The sequence below is a fragment of the Amblyomma americanum genome, chromosome 6 (genome assembly GCF_052857255.1).
Source record: "Amblyomma americanum isolate KBUSLIRL-KWMA chromosome 6, ASM5285725v1, whole genome shotgun sequence".
NCBI lineage: Eukaryota > Metazoa > Arthropoda > Arachnida > Ixodida > Ixodidae > Amblyomma > Amblyomma americanum.
In genome coordinates, this window is record NC_135502.1 from 22,612,302 (window position 1) to 22,631,738 (window position 19,437).

Consider the following 19,437-nt stretch of genomic DNA (forward strand, 5'->3'; position numbering starts at 1 on the left):
CATAAAAGGTGTTGAAGGAAGTGGTGGGGGGAGATGGAAAGGTGGAAAAGAAAGTAAAAAAAAATATTTCGTTCATTGCATAACTGGCTTCATTGCGTAAAATAAATACACAGTGCACAACAAGGAGCACGGATACTTGGCACATTGATTCATACAGAACCGGTTATGGACAACCGATGCTTAGATACAGCCTTCCGCACTTACTTAACTTTTGCCAAAGCCACAACAAAAAGAACTGCGTCATTTTGTTTCAGTTAAATGTAACCGAGTATAATTTTACAAGTTTTTGTTTATTTTTTACGTGTTACGAAGTGTTGCAATTGCGCTAAAATTAAATTTTTGTTCATTAATTTATATTCATTTCGTTATCTTGCGGTTGCTTTTTCTCACGTGCTGATAGGCTGATAATGGCTGCATTTCTTTTCTTTTGCAAATTATGCATGTTTTGTCGGGGAGGCGAGAGCCCGTCAGGCTACAACCGTAGCTTTTTCTCTCTGCCTCCCTAATTCTTGTGTTGAAAAATAAAAGCAATATAAATAAAGGCAATATTATTAGGCAAGGTGAAGTCAATTTTGTTCCATATGCTAGGGAAAAAAATGGTTGCAAAATACTTAGGTAGTGGAGGAGGTCTCCAAGCCGGAAGCTGCGAAACCTTTATGCAGCAGTAAAAATTTGTTATTATGCGGAGAGAGCGAAAAGTTCTCGATAGCACCATACATGGTGTCTGAAGGATGCACTGTATCTCTAGGTAGCTGCAACAGCGAATAATAAAGCTGGAATGATGACGTGTGATCTTGTACGCGATACTAGAAAAGTGATCCGTTATTGTGTTCTCTTTATTGCGCACTGTGCGTGCTAGACGCTTACAAATGGTGTGAGTGATGAGTTACTTAAAACAAAGAAAACAATGGCAACGTATTACTGGATTTAGATAATGGCAGGTCCAATGAGCTTAGTCAATTGCATGACAGAATTAAAATTCACAGGGACACCTAATTACACTACATTATGTGTAGGCAATGCGATAGCATTAGATACTGTTGAAGCCTTTACCGGAAGTAACATCACTTGCCTTTAGCCAATGGGTGAATTTTATGACCGACGACACTTTTTCTTTTTTCCGGTGAGACTTGTAATGTTATCGCATTAAAACGTTTATTCTGAGGGGGCGAAATAATTCAATGGCTTTGCCTTCCGAAATTGTGCCAGTCGTCCTTGCGCCGTCCTCTGTTAGAATATATGCATCAGACTGTGGCAAGCATATCCAGCTAGGCAGGTAGGCGGGTTATTCGTGTTCAATTTACGGTATGCCACAATGGGTTTTCAGCGAGAGAGGTCACTTCGGGAAGGGTATTGTGTTCCCCTCAACCCTCTCCATCCTCCAAACGATGAATCCCTCTTTCCTTCGACTTATCCGTCCGATATGGTCGTCAGCCCACGGTTCCAAACCAGGAAACGTGGCGGCCTACCAACATGCGGGATGTTTAATCAGCTGGGCGGTGGACACCTCCTACCTACGGTCGGTAACGGACCGGCTGGTAACGACTGAACAGCGCTAAGCCCGACTAAGCCCTCTTCTTGAACCGACTGGTAACGTATCATGATTCACCCTCCGCTACCCTAAGAATTAAATAGTTAGTCGGTGCACCTAAACAGAATTCGTATTAAAAAAAAGGGTTAGCTTATGCGTGTGGCATCACGTTGCTCTTGTCGTCTGGTTATTAGTTGTCGGCTAATCGAGATTTTGTGCAGAGGTAGCGTTTTAAATCGAATTTCCCATCGAATTTCAAAATGGAGAACTTATTACCTTATTCGTTCGTCTCTTTAGTGCTTCTTCACTGTTTACCGCATTGTTTTCAATTTGAAGCAAAAAAAAATGGTATGGCCCGTTCCTTGTACGGGGGCGCAGGCGCGCAATCAAGCTCCAGTGAGAGCTTTTTGTCTGCGCCCCTAACATCTGGATGATGTAAATAAAGATTTGATTGATTGAATGTGCCCGAATTGAAAGCATTGTGGTATTCTGTGAGGCAGCGTTACCTTTTCGGGAACCTAAATCGACTCATATTTACTGCAGTGAGGAATCAAAAGGAACCGAATTATAGCAAATTTTGATTTACTAGATTATAATTGGAGTTAACGAAATCGCTCCGCAGCACCGCTCTGCAGCAAAGGTGATTAATGTCAAGCCATTTCTCTAAAGCGGAAAATTCCCTCTCGTTAAAGAAAAAAAGAAACACAAGCAAATAGCGACTTCCTAAAACGCTTAAAGAAAAACGAAATGTAATTGGTCACGAGGATATATTACAAAGGGCGCACAGCTGTTTTGTAACCTAGTAAATTCTATTCGAGTGTTGTCCCTCGCGGAGCAGCTGAGTTCCTTATGGAGTACTCAAAAGCGTTCCCGACGATATTGACTGAAACGAGCAAGAGAGATGAGGATGGGGAGGAGAGAACCAATTTTTGTTGTTCAAGATGTCCAGTAGGACGCTGAAAGGGAAACGCAAGGCTGCGCAGGTCATTTGATTGTGAGGGGCTCCCAGCGTCACTAGCCTAAGTGAACATCAACATTCACTGCAGTACGGACTAGCATACGATGAGGGTATCCAGGTCCCGCCAACGACGTGCCAGACGCGCGAAAACCACCCACTTTAATGACACAAAAGTCAGTGGGTTTTCGCGGATGTGTTCATCGTCCCACAGCGCGGCTATAAACTAAAGTCAAGTCAAAGGTCCACGATACTGCCCTTGAGTAACCGCTGGCCCCCTGTCTGGCCGGTGCTTTTATCGCTGGCTATCATGACTGTAGCCACCGCTCGCATAGGCAAGAACGTTTATAGCAAGCTGTTTCGTAAGAGAAGCTTTGAGAGATGGGGAGCGAAATTTATTGTTTATCGCTAGAGGTAGCGTTCGATGCGTGCAGACGCCTGGACCGTCGAGAGCTGCAGTTCAGCGGTAATCAATGCGACCGCGCCATTCGCCCGCTATAAAACGTTGACCAAAATAGCGGGGCAATATTTTACTCGAATTTACCCCTGTGGTTGGCGCCGGTGTGTTAAGGCAGACCTATCGATCCGTGCTTGCGGGAAGAGCTGCACGCATAAAACACGCTCTGCGAAAATGTGTCGTCGCGTGACGCTGGTGCAGGAAAGAAGCCATGGTGCATTGTAATTAGCATGGCCAGACCGGTGACAAATAGCTGAACGCCTCGGCGTCGGGGCTAGGCTCGGTACCCGCTGGCGTAGGGGCGCTGATAAATGGAGGCCTATTGCAGTCTGGCCCTGTGCCTCTTTCTGTCCTAATATGGTGCCCGTTTCCCCTTTTATTAGTTTTTTTTTACCCGCCTCATCTGTCTGGCATCTGTCACGTTTCCTGCGCGCTGTCTCTCCTTGCATGTGACGTACGACTCACGTTGGATCCTCGCGTGCGTTTATATGAGGCCCCTTGGGACGCATCCAAGTAGGCTAATGCGCGTTTGTGTTTCGCCGCAACGGTACGTGCGCCGTGGGATGAAGAAACTGGCAAGGGAGGGGATGGCGCACCGTTTGCACATTTTAAGGTGATCAGATTGGGAACTGGCCTTTTGCGTTAGCGACCGCGCAGATAGAAAAAAAGGTTCTTAATACATACCGGATACAAGTGCGCAGCCGGGTGACTGTTGGTTTACCCTAGCCTTCAAACAAAACGCACACGAGGACAAATACTGCGCGAAATAGTACTGACGCACAAAGAGTGAAGGCTGCGTGGCAGATTTTTAGGCCCATTTTTTTGGCAGAAACGTCAGAAGCGCTTTGGCTGCAAGCATCTATACGAAGAAACTTAACGCAATAACAGAGAATATATGCTTGCCACATAAAGAATGTACTAATTTTGATTATATTAAAAAAAAACAAGAGTGCCATGGTGGTTTGTCTTCTGTTCCAAATACTCTGCGTTGTCGCTTTTCACTCTTCATTAGTGGACTGTTAGCAGTTTCTACGCATCAAGCGAATAAAGTGAGTACTAAAAGGCGCCAAGGAGTCTCCGCAATGTCGCCTTGTCGCGGCGTCCTAGACTTGGAAGAGAGAGAGTTTGTGAGTGTGTGGCAGGGATTTTTTTTTATCTCAGTCGTAGAAATAATGAAGTCTTTATTTTAAAAAAGAAACCGTACGTCAGTATTAAGACCTTTGGGACAAAGAACACAAGTTTCGAGCTTTCCGCAGGACTCCGCCTGTTTAGCCATAAGTGTGGGCCAATTCATGTCACTAAAGGAATTAGGGGAACTGAACCAGTGAGCATTTGATTTTTTTCAGTACAGTCGAATAACAGGACCCTCGTGGTTGTTTCTGCATGTGTTCAGCGCGGAAATCTTTTTCTTTCACCAATAAGTTTTCGAATGAAGGAACGGATTGGCACTTTGCTCCACGGTGGTCAAGCTTGTGACGTTAAGCATGACATCATAAACCGTATATTGTGGAATCACTGAGCCTTCTTGGGAATTAGCCGTTTAGATGCCTTTAGTCTTTATAGCACTAATGTATATCTAGCGTTCCAAAATAGCCGCCATGTGCTATGTATCACGCTATGAGACATTATGTCTTTCAGAAGTAATTTCTGAGATTTTGCGAGCTGATTTGCTCGTTTCAAATTTGTCTCAAGTCTCCGTGTAGAGAAGCGTAAGGAGAGTTCTAGAGCTACATTGCTTTCTCGGCCAGTTTTCTATTGAAAGATCACATGTTTTGCTGTGTTAAATCTTGATATTGAACATCTCTGAAAGGTGACCCGTGGATATGAAATATTTTTAACTGGCGTTTGTAATACTTCTGACTGCAAATCACTCAGGGAAATAACGGATGGCTTTCACTGTTAAGTCAGTAATCCCGATCTTTTTTTTATCCGCATCTTCACCAATCACAACTCACTTTCTTCTTCTCTTCCCTTGTACCAGTGCAGAGTAGCCATCGAAATAATTCTCCCTCAGGCCGGCCTCTTGGCTTTTCTCTTCCTGAGCAAACCTCTCTCTCACTCCATTCACCGCTGTGGCTCGGCGGCTTTGGCATTCGGCTGCTGATCCCAAGGTCGCGGGTTCGGTTCCGGCTGAGGTGGTCGTATTTTCGTACAGCCGAAATGCGAAAACGCCCGCTTGATGTGTGATGCCAGCGAAGGCGAAAAAACCCCACTTGGTCGAAATTTATCCGGAGCCCTCCACTACACCGTCTCTCATAGTCCATGTGCTGTTTCTGGACGTTAAAGCACCGCAATCTGAAATTTACAAGTTTCTCTTTCTCTCTGTCAATCACGTGTTCTGAAGAACTCGTCAAAATTAAAACCAGCAAACAGGAAATACGCTCACTTGTCACGAAACTCGTGCTTATCTGCGAGTCTGAAGTGCCGGATGGTTTGGTTTATGGGGTTTAATGCTTAGAAGTGACTCAGTCAATGAGACACCGTAGGGACGAAGGAACGACAGTGCAGACGAAGCTCACTATCTTTACTTCATGTTTCTTTCTTCTTATGTCTTGTAACCGTTTAGTGCGACTGCTGGGACCATGAACATTCAGCCAGTCTCAATTTTTGCCTTGTGGACAACGAGGTACTGTGTTTCAGACAAATGTGGCGTAAACATGACAAGGGCAGTAGGTTTGGTCGGTTTAGCGATGCGAAGCAAAAATATCTTGTAGTAACAATAATGTTGTCCTCAGAAAAAAAAAAGGCCGGCTTTTGGAGCCGCGTTGCAAAATTATATTCTTTAGGTTACGTAGGAAAGCCACGCGGGTTTCTTTTGAAATCTGCCATTTGTAAGGCCTGCGCAGGAAAGAGTCATTTATCAACGATCGCCAGGCGCCGTTTGCTTCTCGCGCGATGAGTCTGATATACTTGTAAAGCCGACAAGAAAATATTGATAACTGAATGAAATGATCTGGTTTCGTGCTACCACTTCACAACTTCAAAAAGGAACGCTTCTTTTGTTCAATAACGAGTCCCGCGGATAGCAATGCGCACTGCGAAACTTCACTGATGATGTAAGAAGCCTAACTACGGCTCCGAAGTAAGAGTTCTTTTGAGAGTTCTGCTCACGACGAGAGCTGAGCGAAACTTTTCGACAAGTCTGCGCAATGACGAAATCTTGAACCATCAACTTTCGACGCTTTGTAAGGCTTCAGTGCAGAAGGAAAACGCTACATCGAAATAGCGAAAAGAAAACTCGCTCAGCAGTTTTGATTCAGCACCCGGCTGCTGTAGTACTGTAGCCTGAGAAAGGCACTTGCGAAGCTCTGAAAGAGCTTCGAACCTCTGGAAGGTTGAACATCACACGCGAAGATGTGTGTTTCAATTTCGTGGGCTCAGTTTAGCAAGACAGGGAGAGGTGGAAAGTTATCTCCTCGCAAGCCTTAATGTACACTGCGTGACAGTGCCCTCGTGTGTGTGTGCAAAGATTTCTGTATAATGCCCACATTTAGGGTCGTGTGTTTGCATCCCGCTATCTCCTCTTGTATCTCGAAAGCTTGAAACGCCAAAAAAACTCCCCGAGTCTTTATCAAAATATTTTCTGCTTTCTTTGACTGGTACATTATATTCTGCTTCTCGTGTTGCTTTCATATTTGGCAAGTATTAGGAATTAACTTTAACCAGAAAAAAAGAAAACGTAAAGCAATGCAAATAAAACATCCCTCCTTCCTCTAAGAAATACCTTGTTAGCAAAAAGAAAAAATCTCGGGCTTCGAGGCATGCTTTAGAAATAAAGGAAAAAGAAACATTGACAAAGTTTGCGCCTTCAAAAATCGGTGGTGAACTCGCGCGTGACACGGTAAAGACATCAAGTTCGTAAAGGACAATCATGGCAAGTTTCCATGAGCAAGACCAAGCTCAGCAATCTTTCACAATTTTGTTTTTGATGCGGCGCCACGCGCACTAAGCATGGTAGAGCTTTGCACCATATTTTTGCCAACGGCGATGCGGGCCATTGATAGCTTTATGGTAGCTATTTGAAAGATGTCCTTAATGATTCTCGTGCCCGAGGACAAATGTTCATTTAGGAGGCGCTGAAAAGTGCCGAGTTAGCCTCGGGGTTTAAGATGATAAATAGAGGTCAAAAATGTGAAGATTTCTTTTCTTAGAAACTTATTTCGGAAAGCTGGAGTCTACTGAGGCATGCAAAAATTTAAGAAACAAAAACAAAAATTTTGAGGGCAAACTCGGAGGAGGAGCTCGAGCGGGAGGACTTCGGGCGGGGAGCGTTTGGCGAAAAATAAATGACCCGTCACCGAAAGCTGACTTTAGACGACAGAAAAAGCAAGTAAACTTTCTTTACGACGGGTTATACTCAAAACGGCATGGGGCGCAGGAGATTGTATCATTTTCTCTCTGAGGAAAGGGAACAAAAGCGGAGAAAGGGATGAGTGGGCTGGCCGGCTCCTCTCCTTTTGGGAACGCAATCATTTCGATGACGGCGCTATTCAGCTGCTGCGATTCCGTGTGTTCGCCATGTGCACCTTGGGGGCGTTGTGCGTACACACTCTTGATTCGAGGGACGCAAGAGCTGAAAGATTCCAGCGGAAAGATTGAAAAAGAAGCAATAGAAACAGAGGATTAAGAATAAAAAACAAAAAAGAAATGTCCGTAATGGGAGAACGCACCGCTCGTCCCGCAATTACATCAATGCGGAGAAGCGCTGGTACCGCAGTGGCTTCCAGAGGAATGTCCTCACTTTCAGGCTCGCAGACGCCGCTTTGTTAGACGCGCGCTTTCGCAACATCCCGTTTCCGGAGCCATTTCATTGACTATTTTTATATAAGTTAACTGACCCTTTCCTGTTTCATTTTTTTCTTTCTTTCCTTCCTTTACGCATCCTGGCGCCATGGCATCCTTTTGCCACGTCGCGAATCGCACATTGTGGACAAAAGAGGGCTCAGCGCAGCGCGTCCCTCGTCAATGAAAGGGCGGAGTTTTCCCATCACCGCAACGGCGGCACAAGCGGTCTAGCCCCGGCCATTTCCTTTGTACTATACGCCCGTGCAGCCGCCACGATTTTTCTTTTCTATTTATACTTGCACTGGCTTTACACACGCTCTGTGTGTGTTGGTAAAGGGGAGAGTCCGGGAATGACAGAAACGTTATTTTGGCTCTGAGGGAGCTTCTTTTGGACAACTTCTCTCTACCATTCCACGACGTACGCGTGTGTGGGAATCCAGGCTTATTCTTTTTTTTTTCTTTTAAGCAGAGCTCCGCTTCGCTCCATGTCGTGGAAGATGCTGCCCCTCAGTCGTTCGCCAGCGCCTTTGGCAGATTGCTCCAGTGGCTTTCTTTTTCACTTGCCCCTCTTATTACTGACCCTCTGCTCCCTTGGCCTCGTCTTTGCGCACAATACGACTTTAGAACTGCCCGCGCTAGGGAGCCCTTTCATTGTCCGAGTCGTGTACGAGGCCTTCTCTCGCGACGTAGGCTACTCCTTTGTGAATATCGATCCAAGTTTGTTGTTCATTTCGTGCGTGCAGCTTTTATTCCATGGAGTGTGTTGCTTTTTGTTTGTTAGCCTCGGTTATGGTTTAGCCGGCATGGGGGGAGGGGGGGGGGGCGTTAGCGTGGGAGGAGAATGGCGGCCAAGAAGCGACCTTTACAGTCAGCCTGCTTGATGACCTTTGTTGTCACTCGCTTACTTATTGCCCTTTAGGCTGCGCTTGGAAGTCTTTTGTCGTCAGGCTGGAAAGCAAGACCGACCCGAATGTTCATCTCGTCTTTGACCATGGCCCAAGGCTGCTCGGATTCTCGACGCAATTTGTCAACACGAACTACTGCGCTACGCCGAAATAAAACAAAACGAAATGCTTTGGAAGCAGGGCTCGCGCCATGTACTTTGAGGACTTCCGTTCTGCCTTTAGTCCGCTCCTCAATGTGCACCCTTCGGAATTGATATTAAAATAAACCAGCTAGGCCAAACGAAAATCGCTATCGGTCAAGAAAAGCAGCTCTGTTGTTCAGGGGCTCCTAGTCCAATTGAGTGTGTTGGTCTGGCTTATCGACTTACGTTCGTGTAATTCGTATGCATCAGGGATAGAGTGGAATAAGGGAAAGTGTAAAACCTTCCGACAGAAAAATGCCATGTGATAAAAAAAACCTGCTAAATGCATGCCCGCCAAAAACACCAAACGGGAAGCACAATTATTTCTGGAGCACTAAGGCAACGTTCTCGTATCTTTCTCATCTAAAAAAAAGAAACGAAGAGCTTTACTAAAGTAAAAAAAAAAAACCGAGAACAGTAATGAACTGCGCACAGAGTATGTCCCGCCAAAACAAAATGAGCCTAAATTTGTAACCGTATTTTTTTAATGTAACATTCTCGAATTTATCGCTGAAACAGCGTGTTAAAAAATTCACAGCTTATAATGAGAGGTGATGCTACAAATAATCGTTAGTAGTATTGGTTGCACATTTTGCTGCTACAGCGATCGCCCACCCGTTTCTGCTCTGAATAGTACTTCGCCGTCGCTTTTAGTTGCAGTGCTGCGTGGGCTTCTCGTGGGTGGAAGCGTGTGGAAGGTGGAGTAGATTGCATGGGTCGTGGGTAGGGCTTTCTGGAGAGTGAAGGTGGAGGGTTGGTGGTAAGTGGAGCTTCGTTAGTGTGCAGGTAGGTTGGTTGTTGGTAAGTGGCGGCTTCTAGTCGACGAAGATGGATGGACGGCAGAGGTGGGTGGATAGTGGGTAGGGGCCTGTTTAGGGTTGAGGTGGGTGTTTGGGGGTGAGGGAAGGCGCTGGCGGGTGAGGTTGGGTTGTTTGGTGGTGGCTGGACGACCCTGGAGGATGGAGGTGAGTGATGGGCTAAGGTGGGCGGTGGCGGCAATAAATAAGGTCAAGAGGACAGATTTCGAGCAACTGATGGTAGTAATGCGAACGCATTGAAACACAGTTTCTTTCGCAACTCGCACGAACCGACGCAAGTGTTCGCGGTTCTCCTTTCCATGTACTTAACGTTCTGACGTGCTGCATGCCAAGGGAAGGCAATCCTATCTCGAGAGGAAGAAGTTAACATCAGTAGATGCGCCCGCTCACTGTAATTTGACCTCTGGCTTTACCCACTACAGGGTAGAAAACCATAACCTTCTTCTGGCTAACCTCCTCACCTTTCCATCCACGCTTTTCCCCTTTCTCTCGTATTCGCAACGTCAGCTTCCCGGTCACCTTTCTTTCCTTTCTAATTTTAGCCGCTTGCTGACAAGCGGAGAGTCAGGAACAAGATTTCGGACGCATGTCCTGCAGGCCTACACCTTCAGCATTCCAGCCAATAAGCATTCTCTTCTTTCTCCACTGCGAATAAAACAATGAAGCTATATAAGCTTTAATAAAGGTTTTGATGTTAATTTTGCATCATAAGCTTTACTAGGGAAGTTCTGTGTGGTTTATGGGGTCGTCATAACAGTACTGAGTTCGCGTCTATCACGCAATAACCTAAGAAATGGATGACGTCATCACGGCCAGGTCACGTGACCACGCGAGCATGCGACATATGCGACGTGGGCCTTAAAAACTAACGACTTAAGTATTATAGGGAAGGATTGAAGGAGGCAGTGCTGTCCAGACCAAACGAATGTCGGTTCGTCTGTAGAATGAGCACGCCACGATCGAATATTTCGGCAATTAATCGGTGCCCGGAACGACAGCTTAGTTTCCTGACGAGTTCCTGCAGCGAAGAACTAAACCTGAAAACTAGATCGTTTGAACTTCCACAACGACACCAAGGCGAGAACTAACTGCCCCGATTAATGAGGGCCAACACTAACGAGGCAAGGAGCAAGTTGAAAACCATTAAACATTTTCTCAAGCAGTAAACTATAGAGAAAACATATTGCGACGGGCATTTTCCGAGATGGGAGTGTCTGAAGGCTAAACCCATATAAACTCACCTCACGGTCCATAAGTTTTTGTTTGCATACTAAAAAAAAAGAGAAATTGATGTGAAAGGTTACGGCAAGCACCACTCCGCCTTATAAATATTTATTCGTGCATGTGAATTATTTGTTCTGCCTGGAGACCGGACGCACCTGTTTTGGAAGCGCGGAGCCCTGATAAAGCACACTAATCGAAAGCAGCGCTCATTTTCAAAACAATATTCGTTGATTACTAATTCATTCCCGACCGTCTGGACGGTTCGCGCTCTGCGCCTGATAATCGGGGGCCTCGTTTTAGTAATTATGCGCAGATTTGAAAGATAACCACACCTAACAACAAAGAGACCAGTTAGCAGAGGAGCTTCCTGTCATTTCCCACTATGTAAATGACGGGCTGCAATCCCTCATATCGAGTTATGATGCCAGAGGAGTACTGAAGAGCTATCTGCCGATTTAGGCAGGCATCTTTACCCGAATGACTTTTTTCTTCACTTTTAAGCGGGATGATAGTATGGTTTGCGCACGCACGCATACACACACGCACGCACGCACACACGCACACACTGTACACTAACGTTAGGAAATGAAGATGCAAGAGTGTCATTTGGTATGGGAGGTATGAGGTATTCAAGATTCGCCTCAAATAGAATATTAACTTACCGCCAGGCTCTGCACAGGCAGCATCATATAGCAATCATGGGATTTCATTTTTTTTGTTACCATGGTGCCCAGCTATGTCAGAGTTCTGACATGTCACTGCAGGTGAGATGGGTACATGTACAGGTGCCGACAAAGCAAAGGAAAGTACGCGAGTCGGGGGGGGGGGGGGTAAAAAACTTGCACTGCGGTGCGCTATAGCGGCGGTTTCTTATGTATTTTGCATGGGCACACGTCACATATCCAGCTGACCTGTGCTATACTTGTCATACACGAATTATTAGAGCCTGGAGCAAAGTAGAGGAACAATTGCACAGACCTATGCTCCGTTTTATTTCAGGGGCCCCCGTACAGTCGTGGACGGAACAACAAGAAACTCCCTTTGAGGATTAAAGGCCTCTCGTGTGTGACCTATAAGAATTCAACAGATTTAAATAGTTCTGAGAGTAAATGCCTCTTGGTGCGCTTGCACATGAATGCTGCAAAACTTCCTTTTTCTTTTACGCAATGCGACATGCGAGGTGGGATTCCAAAGTTTTTTCTCTATTATTCTGACCAAGACTGAGCGTATCGTTAGACACGTGAAACTTGCGGAAATTTTGAATGCATGGTTACCTCTGGTTAACGCGAGATTTAGCGACAGCTGTTAAGGTATTTGTACTTGACGATAAGTTGTGGCAGATAATATGAGAGCGACCTCACATCTGTATAGTTGTTGGGCGCTCTGTTTAGTTTTCCACACGTTGTCGTTTATCATCGAGGTCTGCTCGCCACTCCGCCGCTCTGGAAGCGCAGTGCCGTCGATGATCCTCTCCTCGGGCGGCGCGTCTCGCAGCAGCTGCCGCAGATGGGCCGTGCTACATTCCTCCGCTCTGGCCATGCTCTTCCTCCTCCTTCCACGGTGACCACGTTCCAGATGGTTACCGTGGTACGCCTTCCCTACGCTCTCGCCGTAACCTCCTTCTCTCAGCGTACCCTGCTTCCACGGCAACCCTCCTTCGTATATAGGGTAACTATTCTCCGGTTGGTTCCCATGGCAACCACATGCCCGGTGTGTCTTCTCATTCTCTCGCCATGCCTCCCTCGTTGCACGGTAATCATCCTGCGGTTGGGGATTTCTCCGCTCCCGCCAGACCCTCATCCTTCCACGGCAACCACCTTGCGGGTGGTTACTGTTGTAACCATCCTCTGGTTATGCTCTCCCACGCTCTCCCCATAAAGCCTCCTTCCATGGTAACCCTCCTAGTCCTTCCAGGGTAACTCCCCTCCGCGTACTTTCCGTGGCAACCACCGACCTGTTGCGCCTTCTTACGCTTTCGCCATACCTTCCTCCTGCCAGGGTAACTAACCTTCTGTTGGGTCTCCTCCGCTTTCCCGATACTCTCCCGTTTCCACGCAAACCACTCACCGGATGGCTCAGGTGGTAACCACCCACCGGTTGCGCCCTTCTCCGCTCGCATGACACCTTCCTCCTTGCACGGTAACCACACTCCGAGTTTTTACCATGTCAACCCATCCACTGGTTACGCCGACGACTGCGACAGACAACGACAGAAAATGACGTTCTCCTATACGCGGAACTCAGGAACGGGCGCTTAACAGGTGTCACTGTAAAGAAACTCGAAATATTGGAAACACTAGACGAAAAGTTCACCCCCGATTTACTTTTTACACTTAATGCTACGTAGGTGCGCTAACTCAGTATGTATGGACCCTTCGCATTGGGTTCGTATGAAGGTGTAACAGACAAAATAAACGGCAGCTGCCGTGGCGCGGCTTCTACCTTTCCACTTGGCTGCAGATGCCTCCAAAAATGGTCTTCCCTCCTTTATCAGGACACCATTAGGCTTCAGCAGGACACAAAACAGATGTTTCGTTGGTCACTAAATTAGTGCTAGCGCACTTCACCTTTCAACCATGGCAGCAGTTGGCAGGTGGAGGCTTGATCCGCAGTCAGGACGACTGTTTCGCTAGCAGCGATGGATCTAGTGCTAGCGCACTACAATACTGGAAGGAAGAATATATGCATAATTTGTTACCAGGTGGGTTCGCAGTTTGACACCAAAATTTATTTTTATCTTAGGGCTCTTACCCGCCGCGGTGGCTCAGTGGTTAGAGCGCTCGACTACTGATCCGGAGTACCCGGGTTCGAACCCGACCGCGGCAGCAGCGTTTCGACGGAGGCGAAACGCAAAGGCGCCCGTGTGTTGCGCGATGTCAGCGCACGTTAAAGATCCCCAGGTGGTGGAAATTATTCCGGAGCCCTCCACTACGACACTTCTTTCTTCCTTTCTTCTCTTAGTCCCTCCTTTATCCCTTCCCTTACGGCGCGGTTAAGGTGTCCGTCGATATATGAGAGATACTGCGCCATTTCCTTTCCCCAAAAAATAATTTTCGATTTTCAATTTTCAATTTTACCGCTCACTCGGAAACAAGAGATCTCCTTAAACAAATTTATTGCAAACGCAGCGTACAGCCTGTACATACTTCACAAGTGGTCTCTTGCCAGATATGATGCACCTATGCATAACAGATGCATCCACTGCTGAGAACACTTTAGGGCAGATCTACATCTTATATGGACTTGCCCATCTTTCCAGCGAGAAAGACACAAATGAATTGCACACCATGACGACATGGCAACCCTAGCAGATCAGTTACAATCAAGCTCCGCAGCACAACATTACATCGCGACACACGGTAGTGAGAGCGGTGTGCTTCCAGTACTGTAAGAGAGGACCCGGACTTACGACGCGCAGCACTGAAGGCTATCAAGACGACCGACTAGAAGTTCTCAGCACCTACACCCCCACCCCTCCTCCTAATTCCCCAACAGCGGCCGCGTGCCATCCCTCTCTTACAATAAAGGATTCATTCATTCATTCATTCATTCATTCATTCATTCATTCATTCATTCATTCATTCATTCATTCATTCATTCATTCATTCATTCATTCATTCATTCATTCATTTTACGACTTCTTGTTCATATACATTCAATATCGCCTGGTGCTTTGCCTTCCAAACACATCCGTTTTATGGTGTGTGGTGTCAGTGGGGATACGTTTGTCTGCACTCATAGCACTGATACCCAACAATTCTGGACAAAACAATTTTTGAGTGGAAAACCGTTGGTGAACGCAGTTTTTTCATGTAATGTAAGCTTCTGTTATAGCAATCTATATATTCGCAGATCACCCGATAGGAGTCTTGAATCTTTTTTCTATTAACGTTCTTGCTATCGTCAAAAGCGTTCCCCATTGGTTTTCTATGGCAGTCTTAAATGTTCGATGCGATCGATGCAAACATTAAAAAATTTTTGTTACATATCAGAAGAATGGATCAATTCCTCCAATATTTTCATAACAGAATCTGGCAAATTTTCAATTTTCAAATTTTTTGTCTGAGAATGTTCGACACCTAAAGCCTCAGTGAAGCAAAGAATGCGTATGCGAAGGGACGCTGAAAGGTGCAAGGCGTTCCAGTTAGCTCTTTTCTCGCCCTTGTGTCTAATTCATGCACGGCACTAAGCGCACGCAATTCATTCCCTGCTCACCAGAGTAAATGTCAGAGAGGCGTGTACCTTTTCTCAGTGAGATAAAAGTGTTTCTTTTACTCAAGCGCAGTCTGAGGCAGCAACACAAAGTGCATCGATATGTCGTGAGCTAAGTTCGCACTTGAAGGTGAGATGAGCAGTTTCTGCTTCTCTGCTTGTCGCTCCAAGCACGTCTGTGTGTGTTCGTTTTGTCCTTAAGTCAATATTATTTATGTGGCATTGTAAGTTATGAAAGCATTCCACGATCGCCTACACGGCAAGTCACGTTGGAACTTGTTATATTCGTTTCCCGCTGAATCCACTTTAGTGACTGCTGCCGTAAGAGGAACCCAAAGTGACATAGAAAAAATAACTTTAAGTCTTCGCTACCAATTTCATTTAGTCAGTGGTGCAGGCTTGTTTGAAGTCTGATGTCAAAAGTAATTCCGACAGGAACTGGCTAGGGTACGTTTTCAGTATAACTACACGCTACGTTTTGCTAGCGCTGGAGTGTGTTCCTCAAATTGAGCTTCGGTTTGCGCCATCTGGTTTTCTGCCGCAAAAAAAAAAAACAAAACAAAACAGAACAAACAAACTAAAACCAATGTCTCACTGAGAGGCAGACCTCTAAACTAAAGAAATACTACATGCGAAAGCTGTTGAGGCGTTTTCAAGCCAATACAGCAAGCCTCAGCGAAGAAGTTAGTTAAATCAAAGAATATAAACTTCTTCGCCGTGTCTCGCAAGTGTTGTTTTTTAATACGCTTTCGGGAAACCTCCTTGCTATGTTGGATGAATCGCAATCGTCATTTTTTCAGACGGTCTTCGCTTTGTCTCAGTTTTCACGCGCTTTTTACGCTGTCCTTCATTTTCCCAATTCTTTTCTCCGTCACTTCTCTGCTTGGCCAGTGCGAACCACACCGCGCCGTGGTTCCCAGGACATCAGGGCTCGCGGCTGACGTCATGCCGGCGCGATATTAGATTTCGCGCTTCTGATCTAGCCCGTTCCTGCTGCCTTCGTATATGTCACTCCTGGGCTGGACTGAGAGCTGCTGCGCCGTGTTCCTTCCGGTCAATTTCCGCTCACTGCTTCCTCCTTTACTGCTTGTCTTGTTGTTGTTCCGTATGGTGGATCCATCTGGTTGCCGTTGTTGTTCCACTGTTTTTTTTTTCCCTCATGTGCACTCGTTTGAAAAACAGCGAGAAAGACACAAATATTCCAAACCCCGCTTTGATTTCCGTCTTGCTCCGGGTATTTGTTTTCGATCAAATCAAGTCGGCCTGAACTTTATTGCATCAAGTCTGGGGAAAACAATGCCGAGCCAGCCTGTGCGTTGCTGGCCGCTGGTCGATAATGCTTTCTGCGAAAGAAGCCAACATCTAGCGCGCACCATTGTTTACTCGGAAAAGCAATGCAGTTTTCACGCCATTTGATGTTGATTCCTTCTTTTCTTGCGGATCCTATTGCATTCTTTGAAAAGATTAAGGCTACTGCGAGACGGAATCACAGTTTTCCTCCTTGACGCGTCTCTCGACTTGCGTGAGCTAGTTTGGGCTGGATGTTAAAATCTCTTCTAATGGAAATCATAGAGTACGTGCCTCCGCCACGGCAGCTTATATTTATTTGCACTTCAAGATCACTACGTCCAGTGCACGCCACGCGATGTACGCCACTGGCATTATCGGATGACCCACACTCGTACTGTACGTACATCAGACATAACTTCACCAGCGAAAGCACATTGCTATGCTGGCTGAGAATTTAACTTCTACTAGGTGACAGTGTAGGCATGAAGTGTTTTTTTTTCTTGCTGGCTGTGTTGTTTCGTACGTCACCCTCCGCTTCATTCCCCAAATCTTGTCTATACGCTCGTGTGAGCACGAAGCCGAAGGTTTTGGCGCGGCCGTTTCCTTCGGTCGGTTCTTCTTATTTTCACCTTTACTTGGAACCCGATGCATCCGAGTTTGTCACATTTCCGAAGCTCATGTCCATCATCATCATCAACCTGGCTACGCCCACTACAGGGCAAACCCCTCTCCCATGTCTCTCCAATTAAGGCCGTTCTTTGCCAGGGTCATTTGGAAATGAATAGGAGATGCGTTTGTCGAGTAGTAGACTTATCTGGGCTTATAATGATGAGTATGTGGCCCCCGAGAAGTTTTACAGAACGCGAGTCGTCCACTTGTGCGCTGTTTGAATAAACATAGTTTGTGTCGCAGCCATAAGAATGTGTGACCTCCAGTAAGAATATGATCTCATTTCATTATTAGGCTTCTTATTTGTGCAAACGGGGCAGCGACTATAATCTGTGCGTCATAACTGAACGCAGCTGGCTCAGTGTGGCGGTCGTCATACTGCTGTAATGTGCACTGAATCAAAGCAGCCCGCTGATGACGCGTCCATTCCGTTCTGGATGATCATCACCGGGTGATCATCAAATGCGCATCCTGCTTTCCTGGCACCCACATCCGTGATCAAGACCTGCAAAACTTCAGCAGAGCGGAAGGCACCGAGACGACGAGGTAGAGGAAGAATGGGGGCGAGGGTCATTCATCCTTGTTTTGGCGGGAAAATAGGCAGCGAGAGAGGAGTTGCTTTTGACGCCATCCTCAAGACGTCTTGAGGGAAAGGATGAAAGCGGCGCTACGGTCGATGAAGTGGCGAAAAATAACCCCGTGGTTCTGAATAACGTGTTAATTACGGGATGTTAAGCACTTTAAGTGTTCATAGTTAGCTGGTAAGGAAAAAAAAAGATGCCAGCCTTTCTGGACGACGGCTCGAAAAGTGCCAGTTGTGCGGACTTGCGTTCCCCGGGCACGTCCTTGCCGGGGCGCCAGCTCGACAGCAGCATAAGACAGGCGACTCTCAGGCACGATAAGAGCAAAGCAAGTTGGGAGTGGCGGGTCGACTGTGCGGCGTCTCGACGGACATTTTAATTTATGGCAGAGCCATTAGGGAAGAAAGGAAGGGAAATGATGAAGACCGAAGCAAAAAGATGAAACTGGATGTCTCTCCGGCCACCGACAACAAAGGACAAACAAGGGCCTCAGGAACTGGGACGGCTGAAGGAGGTTCTCGAAAAGATATTGAAAAATGAGAACGGCGCGAATGAGGATGAGGAAATGAAAAAAAAAAGGAAATGAAACGTGACACAATCCGCGCTTCAAAAGACTCCGGCTATCCGACTGGGTCACATGCAGCGTCCTGGAGAGGACGTGACTTCGTGGCACATTGATTTTTTGGCGCAGTAGAGATCTCATTTTCATTTGCGAACTATTGCCGGTGGGAAGTTTTAACTAAGCCTAAGAATGATTGAAATTTAAGCCAAATTGTTTCATCTGGACCATAATGAATAAACTCGCAATAGCCTAGAGCTCGATCCTGTTTACAAAGTTAGCCATGCGCAACAATTTGGAACAAAAATTTCGAAAATTGGAAAATTTTAGCATGATTTTACGGAAATATTGAAGGTAATGGTTCGTTCTTCTGATATGTAGCAAAATATTTCTTATAAATTGTTTCCATGGATCGCACCGAACACTTAAGACTCCCATAGAAAACCAAATAGGAACGCTTCTGATGATAGAAAAAATGTTAATACAAAAAAATTCAAGACTGCCGTCGGATGATCTGCGGACATATTGACAGTTATATTGAAATCTTATATTATGTGCACAAGTTGCGTTCATAAAAAGTTTCCCGCTCAAAAATGCTTTGTCCAGATTTGTTGGGTATTGCTTAATTATCTCGAAGTGATGGCACTAATTTTTTGGCGCACTGGTCTTTATTTTGCGAACACCGCTTGAGAAACACATTCTCACGAACACACGCGCTATGCTATGAAGGGAATGAAAAATCCAACTTTTGGGAGTAGCTTTATATTTTGGAAGTGTAGTATTTCTGGTGCTTTAATCACTGCACTATGTAATCTTCTACTAATTACCTATTCTAGTTACTTTCAGATGCTGCAAACTTACTATGGCAGTAGCGAATGCGCACTTGGTGTTCCAGGATTTGTAAAGGCTTCCTGTCAAGTCATGCCTTCATTCGAGCGAGTATAACTCTTAAAGCTAGCAAGTTGAGGTGAGTGGTATGTATTTATTGCATAAAACCACGAAAGAACGAAGAGGTGAAGGAAAGAACTCCAGAAAGCCCGCCTGCGCAAAAGGAAGTTTTAATTAAGGATATATGCAAAACGTTTGTGAAAGCGTATACAGGAATGCGCATACATTTCACGTTCCTTGCATATTTCGCGGATTACCTCGAGAAATGTTGACACGCAAAGTTGTCCCGTGATTTATTCCTTCTTGCCTCTGTTTCATGACTGTTTTTCAATATGATTAATATTCGCTCAGGGCCGGTGAAACTTGCGGCGGTAGTTTGTC

At 45.9% G+C, this 19,437-nt stretch overlaps 1 protein-coding gene and 1 non-coding gene across 3 annotated transcripts in view; both read left to right on the plus strand.

Moving 5' to 3' along the window:
- qsm (Zona pelucida superfamily protein qsm) overlaps window positions 1-19,437 on the plus strand; it is a 246,215-nt gene that overhangs the window by 136,331 nt on the left and 90,447 nt on the right. The gene's annotated exons all lie outside the window — the stretch shown is intronic.
- TRNAS-ACU (transfer RNA serine (anticodon ACU)) lies at window positions 13,611-13,682 on the plus strand. Its single transcript has one exon. It is a non-coding gene; the product is annotated as a tRNA-Ser (tRNA).